Genomic DNA, 24,157 nt, shown 5'->3' with positions numbered 1-24,157 from the left:
CTTTTTTGACCTACAGTTATCCAGGGATAATGTTGCCGAGGAGCAGACAAACCCATCAACTAGGTTGAGCAGTGTAAAAATGTGGATTCCGAGGGCACTGAGATTGAAATGGGGGTAGCGCTGGCATGTCTACTTTCAAATCCTCCGATCAAACAGAAGTGCTTGGGGGATAACTTTTCGGTGTCCATGATTGGGAATGAAACGGCTGCGAGCCTACCGTAAAGCATTTTGGATGCATCCATCACACCCTCCCTCATCTGGCAGTATGAGGAGGGATTTTTGTCAAGCACCACCGGGTCAGGTAGTGAGCTAGAATCTGATTCCACCGAATCTGTTGAGTCAGAATCAGGTTCCAGCTTGACTGAGTCTGAGTCCGATATTCCTGGGGGTGACAACCCGGATGCCAGAGTGCTGTCTAAGTCATTTTTTTCTTTCTCTTTCGAGTCTGTTGTAACCAAACAATTGGACGATTTGGAAATGCTTAATGAAAATGGAATGGATGTGGTTTCTGAGTACTTTTCTGTGCCCTTGATTTATTGTATTAATCAGGACTTTCAAAATTTTGATGAAAACAACGAGGAAGAAATTCCTCCGGTTTTACAACGATTAATTGATCAAGAACATGAGAGATTTGTTAAACCCCTGGTTGATGAAATCACTACAGTTAATGTGGGTACTGAGAAGGACCCGCGGCTGGTCCAGATCAGGTCGACGTTGTCTTCGGAGGAGCGTGAGCGCTTGGTCGCTTTATTAAAAGATTTCAAAGATGTTTTCGCTTGGTCCTATGAAGACATGCCGGGAATCGATCCTGAGATTGTACAGCACAGGATCCCTCTTGACCTAGAGGCCCGACCAGTTAAACAGAAACTTAGAAGAATCTGCCCGGACAGGGCGCTCATGATTAAAGAAGAGGTCACTAAACAAATCGACGCAGGGTTCCTGCTGGTATCTGAATACCCGACTTGGTTGGCCAATATAGTTCCAGTACCGAAGAAAGATGGCAGGATCCAGGTATACATAGATTTCGGGGATTTGAACAGAGCCAGTCCGAAGGACGACTTTTCCTTATCGCATATTGATGAGTTAGTGGACTTCACAGTGGGGCATGCTTTGCTTTTGTTCATGGATGGATTCTCGGGCTATAATCAGATAGTGATGGCACCTGAAGAAGACTACTTTCACCACCCCGTGGGGGACCTACTGCTAGAAAGTGATGCCGTTTGGGTGGAAGAATACTGAAGCTACATATCAATGGGCTGCGACCACGATATTTCATGACATGATCCACAAAGAGGTTGAGGTGTACGTGGACGACGTGATTGTCAAATCCAAATAAGAAGAGGGCCACTACACCGGCTTGCAAAAGTTCTTCCAAAGGATCAGAGAATTCCGGTTGTGACTGAATCCTCAAAAGTGTACGTTCGGTGTCACAGCAGGGAAAATGCTGGGGTTCTTGATTACACAGAGAGGTATCAAAGGCGACCCTTCCAAAATCACGGCCATCTTAGAAATGCCACCACCAAGGACTGAAAAGGAGGTGTGAGGCTTTCTGGGTAAAGTGTAATTCATAAGACGGTTTATCTCAAAATTAACCTTGACTTGTGAACCACTTTTTGGTCTCCTGAAGAAAGGAAAGAAATTCCAATGGGACGGCCGATGCCAAGCTGATTTTGAACAGATCAAGGAATACTTACAGAACCCACCCGTGTTGTCACCACCTGAGCCGGGGAAACCGTTGATTTTGTACCTTTCAGTGACTGAGACTACAATGGGCTGCATGGTCGCATGGGAGTCTGAGGACAAAGTGGAGAGAGCTATCTACTACCTGAGCAAGAAGATGTTGGATTATGAGACCCGCTACACTCCGCTGGAGAATGCTTGCTTGGCCTTGGTATGGGCTACCAGGAAGTTGCGACACTACCTGTTAGCTCACTCTGTAATGTTGGTTTCGAGATTAGATCCTATCAAATATCTTTTCGAGAAACCGGCACTTACGAGTAGGCTAGCTCGTTGGTTGCCTCTGCTTTCCGAATTCGATCTGAAATATGTGCTCGCAAGTCAATAAAGGGGAGAGCGGTAGCGGAGTTCCTAGCTGATCACCCTGTGGAAGGGGATGAAGCAGTTGAGTACTTATTCCCAGATGAGGCTGTTTTGCATATCGAAGACGAAACTTAGATGATGTACTTTGACGGAGCAGCAAACCAATACGGGTATAGGATAGGGGTGTTGCTGATAGCACCCGACAATTCTTGTATCTCTTTAGCATTCAAACTCCAGTTCAAAGTCTCGAACAATGAAGCAGAGTATGAAGCATGCATCGCAAGTTTAGAAGTAGCCTTAGAACTAGGGGCAAAACGGTTAGACGTCTTCGGGGACTCGAACCTTGTTGTATCCCAAGCTAAGGGAGACTGTAAAGTCAAAGAAGAAAAGATGATAATGTACCACCAGACCTTGGACTTATTGATTCCTTGGTTTGAAAAGATAAACTTCTCTCATCTACTAAGAGAAAACAACAGGTTCGCAGATTCACTAGCAACTCTATCTTCCATGATGGACATCCCTTTCGAAGTTCGAATGCGTCCAGTCATCATTGACCAGAAGTTTGTGCCAGTTTATGAGTCTATTGCTACTGTGGAAGAGGTTCAAGATGAGAACCCCTGGTATCACGATGTCTGGAACTTCTTGGAGAAAGAAGCATATCCACCAAGGGCAAATGCCAAAGATAAGAGGGCAATTAGAAGAATGGCTGCTCAGTTCATCATCTACGAGGGAAAACTATACAATAGAGGTCATCTGGGAATGCATAAGCTGTGTGTTGATGCCGAAGAATCGAAGCGCCTGATGGAGGCCATCCATAGGGGAGAGTGAGAAGCGCACATGAACGGGGTAATGCTAGCTCGGAAGATCCTCAGACAAGGTCACTACTGGTCCACCATGGAGGAGGATTGTATCGGCTTTGTTCGGCAATGCCACAAATGTCAGATCCATGCGAACCACATGAACATCCCGTCGTCGAAGCTGTACTATATGACTTCGCCATGGGCATTTTCAGTTTAGGGAATCGATGTGATCGGGGCCGTCACTCCGAAGGGTTCTAATGGGCATGAGTTCATTCTGGTTGCGATAGATTATTTCAAGAAGTGGGTCGAGGTCCAATCTTATGCGGTGTTGAAGGCTTCGCACGTTGCAAAGTTCATCCAGAACAACATCATCTGTCGCTACGAGGTCCCAAACGAGATTATCTCAGATAACAGTTCCCACTTCAAGAAGGAAGTGATTGATTTGTTGGAAAAATACGATGTGACTTTTCATAAGTCATCCACCTATCGGCCGCAAACCAATGGAGCAGTTGAGGCCGCCAATAAGAACATCAAACACATTTTGCAGAAGATGGTGGAAACCTACCGAGACTGGCCAGATAAGCTGCCATTTGTTCTGTGGGATTACCGGACTTCAATCAGAACTTCTACTGGGGCGACTCCGTATTCATTAGTTTATGGGATAGAGGCCGTTCTACCTATCGAAATTGAGGTTCCGTCACTGCAAGTATTGGCTGAGTGTCAGATAGCTGAAGCAGATTGGCAGCAGACTAGATTCGAGGAACTCATGGTCTTTGATGAAAGAAGACTGAAAGCACTGTACCATGTTCAAGGTTATCAGCGTAGAATTGCCAGGGCTTTCAACAAGAAAGTTAAGTCCAGGAATTTGAAATAAGGAGATTTGGTGCTCAAGGACAATCGAGCTGCCATTCATGACCCTAGGGGCAAGTTCAAACCCAATTGGACTGGTTCCTACATCATTAATTCTATCTGGTCAGGTGGAGCTGTCGTTCTGATGGACCTAGATGGCCTAGAGTTCTCACAGCCGATCAACATGGACAAGTTGAAGAAATATTACCCCTGAGTGGCTCGCTAGGCCGAAAACCCAAAAGGACGACCTAGGCAGAAGTTAGGACATAGAAAATTCAAAATTACAAAAACTAAGCTCGCAAGGTTGAAAACCCGCAAAGGGCGGCCTTGGCAAAAGTTAGAGCGCAAAAGGAGAGTGAAAATACTCAAGTGAACCCAAGCCTGAACTACGTAAGGCTTGATTCCCATTTTTGGGATACGTAGGCAACTTCATCCTGAAGTTCAGCCATAAACGTTTCCCCGATCAACTTTGTCCATTTGATCATCTCAGTCATCTTTGTCAATTCAGCATTCAAGAGCCTCGGTTGTGATCTCTGGTGCAGTGCTATTCAGACTAGGGGCAACTTTCCAGTTGCTGGGATCCGGGGTTGTGCATCTCAGTGTCAGATCTCAGGCGTGTCCAGCTTTGATCCATATCGAAAATGGTTTAAAAAGTTTTAATAAAAGTTGATTTCGTTGAAATTAATCTTTTTACAACTTAGACCATTTTTGGACCAAAGCGGAAAATTTTCAGTACCCACAACCTTCAATTACTTTGATTTCAATACAGTGTTCTCCTGCTTTTGAATACAAATTGAAGTTGCTTTTATTACATTCATAAAGAAATCTTGAAAGTACTAACAAAGCAATAAATCCGAGGCATAGATGAGTCAGGTGTTCCTGCGCCCCCACCCAGAGCTGGTCGAAGCCTCTGATGCCAAGCTGGGCCCATTCTGCGCCTCTTCATTAAGCGAATCTATGCACTCATTAGACAAGGTGCAACTGAAAGTGGGAGCGGGGGCCAGGAGTTCTATAGTGCTCCATGCCGCGGCATGCAGACCAAGTTGCGCACCTCGGACCGGGAATACGGCTGGATACTCCATCCCCTCCGCCGGGCAAGTCTGATAATGGCTGAACTTGTAAAGACCCCAAAAAGGGTAGAGGAAGTCATCCTTATTTAATTACGGGTTAATGTGTTTTAGTTTAATTATATCTATTGGAATTGAAGAACTATCTGTTGAGTTATGACTTTAAAACTGAATTTACCGAACTTTACGGGTTCAGAAATCAAAATTGAGTACTTGGGTATGTTATTGGGAATTTTTAGAACTATTTGGGAAAACTAATTGAAATTCTAAATTGTCTGATCCGTTAATGCACGTTTGTGTGATTAATTTTGAGCTGCAAAATTGAAGGCTGTAGAGGCTTCAGAAACCGGAACAGAGGACATATTATTGATCGGCATGATTTTTAGAGTCATCTGGAAAGTTTAGTTGAAATTTAATTTTGTGCGATTCGTAAGGGCGTGTTTGGGCCCTCCTTATTTGTGATAAAGCTTATATAATTATATATTTGGGTGTGTATGAGTTATTTGAGGGGTGAACTCATCTTTTGAAGTCAAAAAAAGCAAAATATCTAAGGAGGGGAAGAGGAAACCGTGAGAGAGAGAGAGGGAGAGAGAGAAGAGGCAAAGCTTCTCCCTAAGGAAACTCAACATCCATGGAAGCTTGAAGTTAACATCCATAGAAGCTTGAAGATGATTGGAGAAGATAGAAGATAGGGGAAGAAGGTCAACCAAAAGCTTGGGAAAATTGAAGAGATTAAGGGAAAAACAAAGATTTGGGTAAGGTATGTGGCTCTAACTACTAGCCTTGTAGAGAATCCATCAATCAAGGTTTAATTTGGAAATTTCATATGTAAATGAACAAGTGTGTTGGGTTATGAATGGATTGGGTTGAATTCAAGAAATTGAACCTGGAGTTGAGTTCAATCCTAAGAATGATTCATGGAATAAGGTTTGGTATGTGAATCACCTATGTGTAAGATGTATTTACATGATTTGGAGCACATATTGTAGAAGTTTGAATGTATAGAAAAGATGTGACTGAAGTTTAACTTTGAGCAAGATTGATGTAATTAAGATGGGATTCCATTTGAATGATGTTAGGTGGTTATGTTTTGGGAGGAATTCTACATGTTTTTGAGCAATTAGACTTGGAATCAAGCTTAAAAAATGAAAAGATTAAATGTTGGAGCAAAAACCATTTTCGGACTGATGTTTTTTGCCTAGACCGCACGAGCGGCCACGGGCACTGCACGAGCGGACATGAAGAAGAAAAAAGCGGTTTTCATTTTGTTTTTGGGTGCTCGAGCGGCCGGGTTCTTCTGCTCGAGCGGAATTGGGCCGCACGAGCGGCCAAAGTGGGCGCACGAGCAGCCACCCTTATTTCTGCATACACTAAGTAACTTTGAACAAGCATATCTTTTGCATCTGGACTCCGTTTTGAGTGATTCTTGAGCCTAAAATCAAGCCCCGGAAGTCTAGTTTTTAATGGTTGTAGTCCCACTCCAAAATTGTAAATACAGAAGTAGTTATACCCGAATTAGTGGCGACTATTCACTTTCTGTCAACCAGTTTTGTACCATTTCTTCCATTTCCCATCGATTTCTCCTGTTTTCTAAGACATGGATTATAATTTATTAAAGAATAATGAGCTTGGTACCACCATGTCTAATTGACTGAATGATCAAAGAGAATAAGTAAAGGATCGAGTATAATCTCATATTATGTGTTGTGCAATGTACTTGTAGGTCGAGACGAGGACATCATCCCATTACTACCGGAAGCCGATCACTGTGGAAATCAGTGTGAACGTTGAAAGAGTTGCATACATCGGTATGACTTTGGAATCATTCTATTCTGTCTATAACGTATATTAACCCTCTGTCATCTACAAGCAAACTATATCGTTTCTTAATGAATAAATAGAACTTATGTTCATCTTTGAATGATGAAATCTGTGTGAATTTAAGATCATTCTAGTTTGCCACTAATGAATCTGAGATTATCCTGTTGTGTTATACGTGGACCCAAGGTTGTTCAGAACCTATGATATGAACACAAAAGTCTACCATCGTTATATGACCCACGTTATGATATGAATTATGCTATGTCTATTGGCCATACTGTAATGATACATGCGTCTTCCGTTAATAATTATTAATGATACTTTGTTATCTACAAGTTAGCGATATTGATTCAAAACGAATAATGGAATGTGTGTACATTATGGAACTACAGTATCTGTTTGTTAATAATCATTATTAACACTCTGTTAAATGCAAATTAGATATGTTAACTCATGTGAATGATTAAAAGAATCTGTGCACCTTCGTATAACTTTGAGACTAATAATTCATGTGTCTTCTATCAATGAATATTGTTACTGTTCTATTATTTTTGGGCTGATGGCCGTTCTGATATTTCTGGGCCGATGGCCGTTCTGATATTTCTGGGCCGATGGCCGTTCTGTTTTTTCTTGGCCGATGGCCGTTCTGATATTTCTGGGCCGATGGCCGTTCTGGTATTTCTAGGCCGACGGTCGTTCTGGTATTTCTGGGCCGATGGTCGTTCTGTTATTTCTGGGCCAAGGGCCGTTCTGTATCTGTTCGGCCTATGGCCGTTCTGTATCTGCTAGGCCTATGGCCGTTCTGTAAGATCTGTGGGCTTAAAGCTGTTCTGTATTATATATGGGCCCGAGGCCATTCTGTATTATAGGTCGTATTAAAACATAGTTATGGATAAGACCTGTACATGGTTGGTATTTGTCTATTTATTTTATCCAAGGTTTTGTTTATTCAATTACCTTCTTATGTTGCTATTATTCACTGAGCCTTGCTCATTCTGTTTTATGTATATTTCTGTAGGTGAGGCATCGGGGATTGACACTAGAGTTGTACTGAGGTTCGCTTGTCTGCCAAGTCACCTGGGGTATGTCTCCACGTGGAGGCCTTAGTTTATTGTTGGGAGTCATATAAATGAATAAGTCTTATGAAGTGTGTGTGAGATCTATAGAAATTCTGTGAGGATATATGTATATTTGGAAATGTATTTAAATGTTGAAACCCAATTAAACCATCATGTATGCACAAGCACAGTGGATGATGTCTTTTATTGATAATGCTTCCGCTTAAGGCCCCGTATGTGATTAAATAATATTCTAAAATTCTGTTTTGAGGCCTATGTACAAGCCGGTCATGGTCCAAACTTTTAGGGGCGGGCTTGGGTCATGACAGGTGGTATCAGAGCACGAGTTAAGATCTCAAACACGTGTCCATTGTGCCTTAGAGTGTCTAGAATGCATTTAAGTTGGATGTAACTAGTAATGACATACTATGATATGCATTTTGAAAGATATTTGTGAGCTTCTGTAGTAAGTTAAGTATTGAGTTTTAGAATAAGACTTCTTATGGACTTTAAGTAACAGAAGGAAATCCATGTGTTATTTCGTAGACTGAGTTTTGTGACTAAAGCGGATTTGATCATTGTTATGAAATGAGGATGAGTTTGTGCTATGAGTATGACATTGTGGCTAAAGCGATGAACGATGTGGACTATTGATGCCCTTACGACGTTAAAATTGGTCAGCATAACCATGTTTGTGGAAACGTGATGTGAATAATGTCTAAATGTAGTTTTGATATGGATTACGTATGAAAGTAACCATGAGGAATTTGGGGAAACTAAAGTTGTGGTTGATTATAGCAATTGAGGAATGTGATGATCAGCAATGAGTGTGGAAGCTTGAAAGTCTTATGAAATTTTAACGATAAGAAAAGACTAAGATGTATTTGGTTCATAGCGCAAGTCTTGAGCCCAAAAGGTCATTCTCTACATGATGAAATGATGAGAGATTTAAAGCTTTGCTTGGAGCCATAGAAAGGATATTTGGGAAAGAGACATTAGAATTATGGTAGTTGACGAATCATGGAATTATTATGATTGAGACATTTGATGATTGATAACAGGCATGGAACTAGTGATCAAGAGTTAGGACGCTGAAATTGCTACCTAGAATGATAATAACTACAAGTATCATGGTCTATGACCACATAATATTCGGTGGAATTTTATGAAAGTTTAGTAATACAAGGAAATTGAAATTGTGGCTAGGACGTTGGTGGTGTTGAGTATGTTGATTGGTAGAGATAAAGTGTATGTTGAGGGAATTGAGGTATGTATACTGGTGAAGGGAATTGTGTTTCTTTTGTGGATTGTCATTTGTTTGAAAGACATAATGTTTTTCTGATGTGTTTTATTCTGAACCTAACATATTGTTATCATAAGCCCACCATTATGGATAAAGATGAAATATTTGTATGAGAATTAATTTAAGGCTGGTTCCTTTATTGTGATATGGAAATGAGTGCTTATTAGAAAGAAACTTATGTGATCTGTGTTATTCAGAGAGATCATGCCCTCAATGAAATTCAGTACTTCCGACATAGATGAATAATGTGTGTTCTCGTGTGAATTGACTATGGGCCTAAGTGAGTAATGTCTTTGTAAAAGGCACTTTTGTATAAATGATTTTGAAAATGGCTATGCCAGACGTTGTGTAATGAAATCTATATTTTGGTTACGAAATGTTCTATATGATGAGTATTTTCTAAAAGGATAAAAAAAAATGCTATGAACTTCCGACATGTTTATGATATGATAAGCTTTCTGGATAATTTTCCCAAGATGACTAGATATGCTACGAAACTTCGAATGTTCAAGATATGACAAGTTTTCTGAAAGAGATATTTTGCTATGTATGAATAAGTTCTTTATTTGATAATTTATTGTGGCATGCTTGATGAAGGCTCTATGTTGAGCTTCAAGTTATTCTGTCTTATCTATTATAAGTCCAATCGGAGATTATTCTATAAAAGTTTAAATAAGTTTAATGCTATTGGGAATTATTCCATCATCTGATATCTTTGAAAGGTTTGATAAGTTTCTGAGTAATATCTTTGGATAACGTATTGTGTGTAATTATGAAGGGTTTGAAGAACTTTATGTATTACATATTTTTTTTGGAAAATGTTTTTGTCCGTGACAGGAACATTTTACTAAATATGGAACAAAAATATAATAGTTTTATGGTAAATGTATTATGTGCTTGATGTCATGATGTTGACTTTAAGATCTTCCTAGTAAGCATGGATTTTAAATGATTATACCTTACTGTAATTTGGGAATCGTGACCATTAAGGTTTGATCTGTATTTGATGTTACTAATAAATTACTCTGAACCTGTAATTCCTTGATATGAGATTTGAGTTGTTATTTGGAATCTGTTAGAAATCTGATTTGAACTGATAAGTCTAATTCTGAGAGTGAGCAAAGAGCCATGAAGTCGTTGATGTAGAACTTAATTATTTATTCTGGGCCTAATTGTTGTAGCATGCTTGTGTCATTGGGAACCCGATTGAGTAGTGAATGGCTAGATGATTGAGAAATGTTGTATGTCCAGGACGGAACTGGACTTGTGACAAGGTGAATCAAGTTTGGAGGACCAAACTTCTTAAGGTGGGGAGAATGTAACGATCCCAAAATGCGTATAGGAAGTCATCCTTATTTAATTAGGGGTTAATGTGTTTTAATTTAATTATATCTATTGGAATTGAAGAACTATCCGTTGAGTTATGACTTTAAAACTGAAATTACCGAACTTTACGGGTTCGAAAATCAAAATTGAGTACTTGGGTATGTTATTGGGAATTTTTAGAACTATTTGGGAAAACTAATTGGAATTCTAAATTGTCTGATCCGTTAATGCACGTTTGGGTGATTAATTTTGAGCTGTCAAATTGAAGGTTGTAGAGGCTTCAGAAACCAGAACAGAGGACATATTATTGATCGACATGATTTTTAGAGTCATCTGGAAAGTTTTGTTGAAATTTAATTTTGTGCGATTCGTAAGGGCGTGTTTGGGCCCTCCTTATTTGTGATAAAGCTTATATAATTATATATTTGGGTGTGTATGAGTTATTTGAGGGGTGAACTCATCTTTTGAAGTCAAAAAAAGCCAAATATCTAAGGAGGGGAAGAGGAAACCGTGAGAGAGAGAGAGAGAGGGAGAGAGAGAAGAGCAAAGCTTCTCCCTAAGGAAACTCAACATCCATTGAAGCTTGAAGTTAACATCCATAGAAGCTTGAAGATGATTGGAGAAGATAGAAGATAGAGGAAGAAGATCAACCAAAAGCTTGGGAAAATTGAAGAGATTAAGGGAAAAACAAAGATTTGGGTAAGGTATGTGGCTCTAACTACTAACCTTGTAGAGAATCCATCAATCAAGGTTTAATTTGGAAATTTCATATGTAAATGAACAAGTGTGTTGGGTTATGAATGGATTGGGTTGAATTCAAGAAATTGAACCTTGAGTTGAGTTCAATCCTAAGAATGATTCATGGAATAATAAGGTTTGGTATGTGAATCACCTATGTGTAAGATGTATTTACATGATTTGGAGCACATATTGTAGAAGTTTGAATGTATAGAAAAGATGTGATTGATGTAATTAAGATGGAATTCCATTTGAATGATGTTAGGTGGTTATGTTTTGGGAGGAATTCTACATGTTTTTGAGCAATTAGACTTGGTATCAAGCTTAAAAAAATGAAAAGATTAAATGTTGGAGCAAAAACCATTTTCGGACTGATGTTTTTTGCCCAGACCATGCGAGCGGCCCCGGGCACTGCACGAGCAGACATGAAGAAGAAAAAAGGTGTTTTCATTATGTTTTTGGGCGCTTGAGTGGCCAGGTTCTTCCGCTCGAGCGGGATTGGGCCGCACGAGCGGCCACCCCTGTTTCAGTATACAATAAGTAACTTTGAACAAGCATATCTTTTGCATACGGACTCCGTTTTGAGTGATTCTTGAGCCTAAAATCAAGCCCCAGAAGTCTAGTTTCTAATGGGCTAGTCTCACTCCCAAATTTTCAATAGAGAAATTGTTATGCCCAAATTAGTGGCGATTGTTCACTTTCTATCAACCAATTTTGTACCATTTCTTCACCTAAACCATTTCCCATCGATTTCTCCTGTTTTCGGAGACATGGATTATAATTTATTAAAGAATAATGAGCTTGGTACCACCATGTCTAATTGACTGAATGATCAAAGAGAATAAGTATAGGATCGAGTATAATCTCATATTATGTGTTGTGCAATGTACTTGTAGGTCGAGACGAGGACATCATCCCATTACTACCGGAAGCCGATCACTGTGAGTAATAGTACGCCATATGTACATTTTACTTACTGTTAATGACTATTGTTACTAACGCTCTGTTCCTCGTAAGTGATTACATTAGCATTATGTCAGTTGGAAATCAGTGTGAACGTTGAAAGAGTTGCATACATCGGTATGACTTTGGAATCATTCTATTCTGTCTATAACGCATATTAACCCTCTGTCATCTATAAGCAAATTATATCGTTTCTTAATGAATAAATAGAACTTACGTTCATCTTTCAATGATGAAATCTGTGTGAATTTAAGATCATTCTGGTTTGCCACTAATGAATCTGAGATTATCCTGTTGTGTTATACATGGACCCAAGGTCGTTCAGAACCTATGATATGAACACAAAAGTCTACCATCGTTATAGGACCCACGTTATGATATGAATTATGCTATCTCTATTGACCATACTGTAATGATACAAGTGTCTTCCGTTAATAATTATTAATGATACTCTGTTATTAACAAGTTAGCAGTATTGATTCATAACGAATAATGGAATGTGTGTATATTATGGAACTACAGTATCTGTTTGTTAATAATCCTTGTTAACACTTTGTTAAATGCAAATTAGCAATGTTTACTCATATGAATGATTAAAAGAATCTGTGCGCCTCCGTATAACTCTGAGACTAATAATTCATGTGTCTTCTGTCAATGAATATTGTTACTGTTCTATTATTTCGGTGCTGATGGCCATTCAGATATTTCTGGGCCAATAGCCGTTCAGATATTTCTGGGCCAATGGCCATTCTGATATTTCTGGGCCGATGGTTGTTCTGTTATTTCTGGGCCGATGGCCGTTCTGATATTTCTGGGCCGATGGTCATTCTGTTATTTCTGGGCCAAGGGCCGTTCTGTATCTGTTAGGCCTATGGCCGTTCTGTATCTGCTAGGCCTATGGCCGTTTTGTAAGATCTGTGGGCTTAAAGCTGTTCTGTATTATATATGGGCTCGAGGCCATTCTGTATTATAGGTCGTATTGAAACATAGTTATGGATAAGACCTGTACATGGTTGGTATTTGTCTATTTATTTTATCCAAGGTTTTGTTTATTCAATTACTTCTTATGTTGCTATTATTCACTGAGCCTTGCTCATTCTGTTTTATGTATATTTCTGTAGGTGAGCCATCGGGGATTGACACTAGGGTTGTACTGAGGTTCGCTTGTCTGCCAAGTCACCTGGGTATGTCTCCACGTGGAGGCCTTAGCTTATTGTTGGGAGTCATATAAATGAATAAGTCTTATGAAGTGTGTGTGAGATCTATAGAAATTCTGTGAGGATATATGTATATTAGGAAATGTATTCAAATGTTTAAATCCAATTAAACCATCATGTATGTACAAGCTCAATGGATGATGTCTTTTATTGATAATGCTTCCGCTTAAGGCCCTGTATGTGATTAAATATTATTCTAAAATTCTGTTTTGAGGCCTATGTACAGGCCGGTCATGGTCCAAACTTTTAGGGGCGGGTTTGGGTCATGACAGATGGTCTCAGAGCAGGAGTTAAGATCTCACACAGGTGTCCATTGAGCCTTAGAGTGTCTAGAATGCATTTAAGTTGCATGTAGCTAGTAATGACAGTCTATGATATGCATTTTGAAAGATGTTTGTGAGCTTCTGCAGTAAGTTAAGTATTGAGTTTTAGAATAAGACTTCTTATGGACTTTAAGTAATAGAAGGAAATCCATGTGTTATTTCATAGATTGAGTTTTGTGACTGAAGCGAATTTGATCATTGTTATGAAATGAGAATGAGTTTGTGCTATGAGTATGACATTGAGGCTAAAGCGATGAAAGATGTGGAGTATTGATGCCCTTGCGACGTTAAAATTGGTTAGTATAAGCATGTTTGTGGAAACGTGATGTGAATAATGTCTAAATGTAGTTTCGATATGGATTACGTATGAAAATAACCATGAGGAAATTGGGGAAACTGGAGTTGTGGTTGATTATAGCAATTGAGGAATGTGATTATCAGCAATGAGTATGGAAGCTTGAAAGTCTTATGAAATTTTAACGATAAGAAAAGATTAAGATGCATTTGGTTCATAGCGCAAGTCTTGTGCCCAAAAGGTCATTCTCTACATGATGAAATGATGAGAGATTTAAAGCTCTGCTTGAAGCCATAGAAAGGATATTTGGGAAAGAGACATTAGAATTATGGTAGTTGACGAATCATGGAATTATTATGATTGAGACATTTGATGATTGATAACAAGCATGGAACTAGTAATCAAGAGTTAGGACGTTGAAATTACTATCTAGAATGATAATAACTACAAGTATCATGGTCTGTGACCACATAATATTCGGTTGAATTTTAGGAAAGTTTAGTTATACAAGGAAATTGAAATTGTGGCTAGGACGTTGGTGGTGTTGAGTATGTTAATTGGTAGAGATAAAGTGTATGTTGAGGGAATTGAGGTATGTATACTGGTGAAGGGAATTGTGTTTCTTTTGTGGATTGTCATTTGTCTGAAAGACATAATGTTGTTCTGATGTGTTTTATTCTAAACCTAACGTATTGTTATCCTACACCCACCATTATGGATAAGGATGAAATATTTGTATGTGAATTAATTTAAGGCTGGTTCCTTTATTGTGGTATGGAAATGAGTGCTTATTAGAATGAAACTTATGTGATCTGTGTTATTCAGAGAGATCATACCCTCAATGAAATTAAGTACTTCCGACATAGATGAATAATGTGTGTTCTCGTGCGAATTGACTATGGACCTAAGTGAGTAATGTCTTTGTAAAAGGCAATTTTGTGTAAATGATTTTGAAAATGGCTATGCCAGACGTTGTGTAATGAAATCAATATTTTGGTTACGAAATGTTCTATATGATGAGTATTTTCTAAAAGTATAAAAAAAAAATGTTATGAACTTCCGACATGTTTATGAGATGATAAGCTTTCTGGATAATTTTCCCAAGATGACCAGATATGCTACGAAACTTCAAATGTTCAAGATATGACAAGTTTTCTGAAAGAGATATTTTGCTATGTGTGAATAAGTTCTTTATTTGATAATTTATTGTGGCATGCTTGATGAAGGCTCTATGTTGAGCTTCAAGTTATTTTGTCTTATCTGTTATAAGTTCAATCGGAGATTATTCTATCAAAGTTTAAATAAGTTTAATGCTATTAGGAATTATTCCATCATCTGATATCTTTGAAAGGTTTGATAAGTTTCTGAGTAATATCTCTGAATAACGTATTGTGTGTAATTATGAAGGGTTTGAAGAACTTTATGTATTACATATTTTTTTTGGAAAATGTTTTTGTCCGTGATAGGAACATTTTACTAAATATGGAACAAAAATATAATAGTTTTATGGTAAATGTATTATGTGCTTGATGTCATGATGTTGACTTTAAGATCTTCCAAGTAAGCATGTATTTTAAATGATTATACCTTACTGTAATTTGCGAATTGTGACCATTAAGGTTTGATCCGTATTTGATGTTACTAATAAATTACTCTGAACCTGTAATTCCTTGATATGAGACTTGAGTTGTTATTTGGAATCTGTTAGAAATCTGATTTGAACTGATAAGTCTAATTCTGATAGTGAGCAAAGAGCCACGAAGTCGTTGATGTAGACCTTATTTATTTATTCTGGGCCTAATTGTTGTAGTATGCTTGTGTCATCGGCAACCCGATTGAGTAGTGAATGGCTAGATGATTGAGAAATGTTATATGTCCAGGACGGAACTAGACTTGTGGCAAGGAGAATCAAGTTTGGAGGACCAAACTTCTTAAGGTGGGGAGAATGTAACGATCCCAAAATGCGTATAGGAAGTCATCCTTATTTAATTAGGGGTTAATGTGTTTTAATTTAATTATATCTATTGGAATTGAAGAACTATCTGTTGAGTTATGACTTTAAAACTGAAATTACCGTACTTTACGGGTTCAAAAATCAAAATTGAGTACTTGGGTATGTTATTGGGAATTTTTAGAACTATTTGGGAAAACTAATTGAAATTCTAAATTGTCTGATCCGTTAATGCATGTTTGGGTGATTAATTTTGAGCTGCAAAATTGAAGGCTGTAGAAGCTTCAGAAACTGGAACAGAGGACATATTATTGATCGGCATGATTTTTAGAGTCATCTGGAAAGTTTAGTTGAAATTTAATTTTGTACGATTCGGAAGAACGTGTTTGGGCCCTCCTTATTTGTGATAAAGCTTATATAATTATATATTTGGGTGTGTATGAGTTATTTGAGGGGTGAACTCATCTTTTGAAGTCAAAAAAAGAAAAATATCTAAGGAGGGGAAAAGGAAACCATGAGAGAAAGAGAGAGGGAGAGAGAGAAGAGGCAAAGCTTCTCCCTAAGGAAACTCAACATCCATTAAAGCTTGAAGTTGACATCCATAGAAGCTTTAAGATGATTGAAGAAGATAGAAGATAGAGGAAGAAGATCAACCAAAAGCTTGGGAAAATTGAAGAGATTAAGGGAAGAACAAAGATTTGGGTAAGGTATGTGGCTCTAAGTACTAACCTTGTAGAGAATCCATCAATCAAGGTTTAATTTGGAAATTTCATATGTAAATGAACAAGTGTGTTGGGTTATGAATGGATTGGATTGAATTCAAGAAATTGAACCTTGAATTGAGTTCAATCCTAAGAATGATTCATGGAATAATAAGGTTTGGTATGTGAATCACCTATGTGTAAGATGTATTTACATGATTTGGAAGCACATATTGTAGAAGTTTGAATGTATAGAAAAGATGTGATTGAAGTTTAACTTTGAGCAAGATTGATGTAATTAAGATGGAATTCCATTTGAATGATGTTAGGTTGTTATGTTTTGGGAGGAATTCTACATGTTTTTAAGCAATTAGACATGGAATCAAGCTTAAAAAATGAAAAGATTAAATGTTGGAGCAAAAACCATTTTCGGACTGATGTTTTTTTCCCAGTCCGCACGAGCGGCCACGGGCACCGCACGAGCAGACATGAAGAAGAAAATAGGTGTTTTCATTCTGCTTTTGGGCGCTCGAGTGGCCGGGTTCTTCCGCTCTAGCGGAATTGGGCCGCAAGAGCGACCAGAATGGGCGCATGAGCGGCCATCCCTGTTTCAGCATGCACTGAGTAACTTTGAACAAGCATATCTTTTGCATTCGGACACCCTTCTGAGTGATTCTTGAGCTTAAAATCAAGCCCTAGAAGTTTAGTTTCTAGTGGGGGTAGTCTCACTCCCAAATTTTAAATATAGAAATATTTATGCCCAAATTAGTGGCGATTGTTCACTTTCTGTCAACCAGTTTTGTACCATTTTTTCACCTAAACCATTTCCCATCGATTTCTCCTGTTTTCTGAGACATGGATTATAATTTATTAAAGAATAATGAGCTTGGTACCACCATGTCGAATTGATTGAATGATCAAAGAGAATAAGTAAAGGATCGAGTATAATCTCATATTATGTGTTGTGCAATGTACTTGTAGGTCGAGACGAGGACATCATCCCATTACTACCGGAAGCCGATCACTGTGAGTAATAGTACGCCATATGTACATTTTACTTACTGTTAATGACTATTGTTACTAACGCTCTGTTCCTCGTAAGTGATTACATTAGCATTATGTCAGTTGGAAATCAGTGTGAACGTTGAAAGAGTTGCATACATCGGTATGACTTTGGAATCATTCTATTCTATCTATAACGCATATTAACCCTCTGTCATCTATAAGCAAACTACATCGTTTCTTAATAAATAAATAGAACTTATGTTCATCTTTCAATGATGAAATCTGTGCGAGTTTAAGATCATTCTGGTTTGCCACTAATGAATCTTGTGTTATACATGGACCCAAGGTCATTAAGAACCTATGATATGAACACAAAAGTCTACCATCGTTATATGACCCACGTTATAATATGAATTATGCTATCTCTATTGACCATACTGTAATGATACATGCGTCTTCCGTTAATAATTATTAATGATACTCTATTGTCTACAAGTTAGCGGTATTGATTCATAACGAATAATGAAATGTGTGTATATTATGGAACTACAGTATCTGTTTGTTAATAATCATTCTTAACACTGTTAAATGCAAATTAGCAATGTTAACTCATGTGAATAATTAAAAGAATCTGTGCGCCTCCGTATAACTCTGAGACTAACAATTCATGTGTCTTCTGTCAATGAATATTGTTACTGTTCTGTTATTTCTGGGCTGATGGCCGTTCTGATATTTTTGGGCTGATGGCCGTTCTGATATTTCTGGGCCGATGGCCGTTCTAATATTTCTAGGCCGATGGCCGTTCTATTATTTCAGGGCCGATGGCCGTTTTGATATTTCAGGGCCGATGGTCATTCTGTTATTTCTGGGCCAAGGGTCGTTCTGTATCTGTTAGGCCTATGGCCGTTCTGTATCTGCTAGGCCTATGGCCGTTCTGTAAGATCTGTGGGCTTAAAGTTGTTCTGTATTATATATGGGCCCGAGGCCATTCTGTATTATTGGTCGTATTGAAACATAGTTACGGATAAGACCTGTACATGGTTGGTATTTGTCTATTTTTTTTATCCAAGGTTTTGTTTATTCAATTACCTTCTTATGTTGCTATTATTCACTGAGCCTTGCTCATTCCGTTTTATGTATATTTCTGTAGGTGAGCCATCGGGGATTGACACTAGAGTTGTACTGAGGTTCGCTTGTCTGCCAAGTCACCTGGGGTATGTCTCCACGTGGAGGCCTTAGTTTATTGTTGGGAGTCATATAAATGAATAAGTCTTATGAAGTGTGTGTGAGATCTATAGAAATTCTGTGAGGATATATGTATATTTGGAAATGTATTTAAATGTTTAAATCCAATTAAACCATCATGTATGCACAAGCTCAATGGATGATGTCTATTATTGATAATGCTTTCGCTTAAGGCCCCGTATGTGATTAAATATTATTCTAAAATTCTGTTTTGAGGCATATGTACAGGCCGGTCATGGTCCAAACTTTAACGGGTGGGTTTGGGTCGTGACAGAACTGGCGCTGGAACCGGAACGGGAAGTAGAACACACAATGAGTCAAGCCAATCAACTGAATCCCGGTGTGACATCGCTATCCTGTATTATGCTAATTGGTCCTTAAGTTGTTTATGGTTATGTGTTTAGCATGGTTTTGTATGCCATTATGTGAAAATATGTGGTTTTGAATTTCTATCTGTTCACCGTAGGAATATATGTTTGATTTTACTGCTTCGAAAATTAAATTGAGGGCCTTATCGGCCACCGAACCCGAAATTGATTGCGCCACTGTGGTTGGCATAATTTTTAGAGCCTACGGTGAAATTTAATTAGAAATTAATTCTGGTCAGATTAAACTGATTAAATTGATGAATTAAGTGCCCAAATATTTTATATTAAACTATTATATTAGTGGGGCTTGTTGTATATTTGCATTGCACTCTCCTTTAGCTCTTTTAAGACTCAAAATTTGAGTTAGACAATTGAGAGTGAGAGAGAGGCCGGCTATAGAGAGAGGAAGGAAGAGACTTGAGCAATTTTTGGCTCTAGCTTGGGGATTTGAAGATTTAACTCAAGAATTGACTAGAATTTGGAAGATTAAAGCTCCTAGGTGAGTAACCAACCCCTAACTCATGAATTTGGGCTGTGATTTCGTGAATTGAAGATTAATTTGTGATCTAGAACATGAAAGGAGTTGGTTTTGATGAATTTGAAGACCATATATGCATGCATGTATGTATTGTTTTGAATTTGCATATTTGAGCTTGAATTACATGACTCATGTTGCAATTTTGGTTGAAATCCATGTATTTGACCATCTTTTCATCATATGAGATGAGAATGAAGGTTATATGTCACATGCATGTACAATCCATGGAAGTAGAAGCTTTGAATGCATGAAATGGTTACATTGGTAATGAGTTGGTGGAAAATGAGCCATGCATGTAGATAAATTATGAAATTGAGCTTCAATATGTTGTAATTCTATGTTTGTACCATGTTAATACATGATTATGTGAAGTTTGGACCGAAATCATGCATTTAGAGCCTTTGAATGTCGAAATGAAGCTCAAGAACTCAATCTGGAAAACCCAGATTTTCGATGTACGCTCGAGCGGGTGAAGTGCTGCTCGAGCGGAGAAATCGAGCTTCCAGCACTTTCTGCAGACATGGTTCCCGCTCGAGCGGGGAAGTTTACGCTCGAGCGGGGAGCTATGTAGACAGGCAGTTCCGCTCGAGCGGCCTAGTTCACGCTCGAGCTGGAATTGAAGGCAACCAGTACTTTTGCAGGCCTCAAGGGTACGCTCGAGCGGGAAAGTCCACGCTCGAGCGGGGACCCTATTTTCTGAAATTTTGAAAATGCATTTTGTGTTATGTTTTTCTGTTCCCTTTCACTTGTAAGCACTCTTAGGCACGTGTTAAGCATCGTAAATGAATTGATGAGATAAAGATAAAGCCTAAAGAGGAATATGTGAATTAAAGAACGGATTGAACTGTTAGTGACCCTTTTGTGTTCATGAAATATGTAGGGTCAAGCTCCAAGGCAAATCCACAAGCCGATCACTGTGAGTAATATCGATATTCGAATAATTGTGAATGTCCAATTGTTTATTCCCTCGTAAGCTTTATGAATTGCTGATTGGGATTGTGGGCAAAAGTCTGACATGAAAGTAATTGGACCTAAGGTCGTTTTGATAGAAATGAATGGACCAGAGGTCGTTTTGATAGAAATGAATGGACCGGAGGTCGTTTTGATATAAATGAATGGACCAAAGGTCGTCTTGATGTGAATGAATGGACCGAAGGTCGTTTTGATATAAATAAATGGACCAAAGGTGGTCCTGATGTGAATGAATGGACCAAAGGTCGTTTTGACACATGTGAGTGGGCCGAAGGCCGTTTTGACATGAATGAGTGGGCCGAAGGCCGTTTTGACATGAATGAATGGGCCAAAGGCCATTTTGACAGAAATGAATGGGCCGAAGGCCGTTTCGACATGAGTGAATGGGCCGAAGGCCGTTTTGCCATGAATGGACACCTAAATCGACCAAAGGCCAGAATGTTGGGAACTACAGTCACTTGATTTGAATTTCGTATAGTTATATATCTGTTAAATAGAAATAGGAATTGGGCCTAAGGCCGTTTGGAACATGTTGTTCTACATTGTTATGTAACTCCTGTATTTGATTTGATATTATTCACTGGGCTTTCGCTCACGCTCATTCATGTGTTTGTAGGTGAGCCAAGAGAAGTCCAGACCCAGCCTCAGTGAAGTCTGTATGGAGCAACTAAGGTTTTGTGAGAGTCAGCCCTTGTGTCTCACGCACGAGACTCGTCTTCGCCCTTTTGTTATATATTTACATTTTGTCAGGTTGGCGAAGTTTTGAATACGTCTGTATATAGTCTTCATGGGTTGACTTAGTTTGGATGATCCTGTCTGTATAGAATCTTATGTCATTACACTTTTTGTTGTGAGTTATTAACGTACATATGTATGGTTTGTTTGATGTGCCATGTAAGCACAGCTCTATGGACAAAGTTTTAAATTTTGCTTCCCTTTTGGCCCCTTTACTCTGATGTGTTAAGCCTGTTTTGGGTTTGAGGCCGTAGGTGATCTTAGGATTACTGGCCGGTTACGTCCTTAACCCATGGGGGCGGGTTCGAGTCGTGACAGAGTGGTATCAGAGCACGAGTTAATAACTCACGCACTTGTCCAAAAGAGCAATAAGCGTTTAGAAAAGATCTAGGATGCATTCATGTGATAAGTATGAATTTGAAAGCATCAAGAATATGCTTAGGTGTTTCGATTTGAGTAATTATGTGATATAAGTTTGTGAACTACTTGCATTGCAATTATCTAAATATATGTACTCTTTTGTATATGCATACTTGTGAACCTTTTGTATAAAGTATGATGCAAGTTTAATCAGATAGTGAATAAGAACTCTATAAAGTTACGTTTAGCCTTAATTATGTTATGATGATATGAAATGACAAAGTCTCCTAAAATGTTATGTTTGTATGAATTAATGATTGTTCAAAATTTTCCTTGAACATTATTCTGGTATCCTTAGTAGAGGCCTTTGCCCAGGGGACATAATACTGTGGCTTATGGTCGTGAGGCCCTAGCCCGGGGGAAATAATACCGTGGCCTATGTATGAGGCATGTTGCCGGTACCGAAGGTTCCATTATGGAACTTGATGTGCTTGACCAGTATGATATGTTACGCTAAGGGAAGTACCACATATGACTTGAATATGAGGTATGAATTGTTACACTAATGTGTCCAACAAGTTTGTTTTGTTGAAATGCACACCCATGAAAAGTCGTTTATGTGCATTCGATTCTGCCTACGGGTGTCTATGCGAAAAATGAACATGATTTGAGTATATAATTACTTAGTAAATGTTCAGCATGCGATAACTAATAAGTATGCAATCATCTGTTATGTATGTGATTAATTGTGCCTTGTCAATGTATAAAATGAGAATATAATAATGTACGAATGTACCCATGTATATCTGTGATTGTCTTTGTGTTGGGTATCCCAGTATTTGGCAGGGCTTAGTAAGGATCTGTGTAAAGTATGAATAAGGTAAGGGCATGCGAGTTGGCAGACTCTTTTACAACCCGACCTGATAGACTGGAAAGAATGGTACAAGAAATGGCAGAGATCTTAAGACAACAACATCAGTTACTGTTAGGGTAAGAACTTTTGCCATCACCAGTGTGAGAAACACCGAAGAGTTTGTTATCAGGCTTCTGGGGCTCGTTATAGATATGGTAAAATGGACCATACGGCGAGGAACTGTCCCCGGATTGAACGAAATGTGAATGAATCCTCTGCCTTGGCTAAATCCGTACCAGTGGTAGGAATTGCTACTCAGGATGGAGTAATCACACTCATCCCAGAAAGCACTCAGAATGTTGTAACCATTATCCCAGGTATCTATACTGTTTACAAGTGAATGCTTATGTGTTGATTGATTCTGAATTAGTACGTTTGTACATCTTCGCTTGGGATATTATTTGATTCGGATCGGCATATATTTCATATCTGCTGCATGTGTATCTAGATTGGTTAGACCCACATGACCAAGACTGTATTCATTGGAGGTATATGCCCCGTTTGGGAAATTTGTGAAATACGTTTTGGGATATTGATTGACTCTACACATGCACATGTACATCTACACCTATGCTCAGGGTGATTTATTATGTTACCGTCTTCAATGACTAAACCACTGGAATTATGATTCTGTAATCGTGTGACCAAGTTGAGCGCCCTAAATGATGAACTCTATAATTGTGAGACCATATATTTTGATTGGTAGAAAGTTGACTGGGTGATATGACTAATTTGGAACTTTTGCGTAACAATCCCATACTATGTGTACCCGAGGAACTTTGTATAATGTATTACTGTGCACCATGTTCTTGCATATAAGGCTTATTTGGGAACTGCTATACTGCTTATGATACATACCTCCTGATATGAACACTTCCATGCTTATGTAACTATACTTGAACTTATGTGGACAATACCGTATTGTACGTGATTTGAAACACTTTGATATGAACAGTTGTGATGAATGATTCTGATACGACCTTGAGAACTGATAAATTTAGGGCAGTTATGAAACTATCAGCCATTTGCCTAAGCAAACGAAGTGAGCTTTACAGAATCAAATGTACCCTATTTGAGAAAACTTCTATCTGACTTGATCCAATAGAACCTTCGCCTGAATTGGCCCGATAGAACCCTCATTGGATACAATTTGACGGGACCTTTGTTTGATTTAATCTGACAAGACCTTTGCTTGGGTTGATTGATAAGAACCTCTATCTAAGTCGACTTTGTAAAAGGGGGTTAAGAATTGTCTATAAATAAATGACCGGATTATTATTGGCAGGAAAACTGATGGACCCAGAACTTGAATCCGTTTGGAGTGCTTGACTTATTTGAAAGACCTTTGTGGGCTATCAATAGATTGATCTACCTATGAACACCATTGAGGACCAACCTTCAACTATTGAGGACATATGTGTTATAGATGAACTGAATTGTACAAATCCCGTGATTGGGTGCCGTAAGGAGTGTTGTTCCATTTTGTTTGTTTGACGCTATGGGAACCGATGACGGTAGATTGATTTGATTTCGAGCAGTACTGAACATTTGTCTTTGACTGATCAGAAC

This window comes from Camellia sinensis, chromosome 13 (assembly GCF_055761805.1).
Source record: "Camellia sinensis isolate YWXY chromosome 13, ASM5576180v1, whole genome shotgun sequence".
Classification (NCBI taxonomy): domain Eukaryota; kingdom Viridiplantae; phylum Streptophyta; class Magnoliopsida; order Ericales; family Theaceae; genus Camellia; species Camellia sinensis.
Note: the sequence above shows the minus strand (reverse complement) of the source record.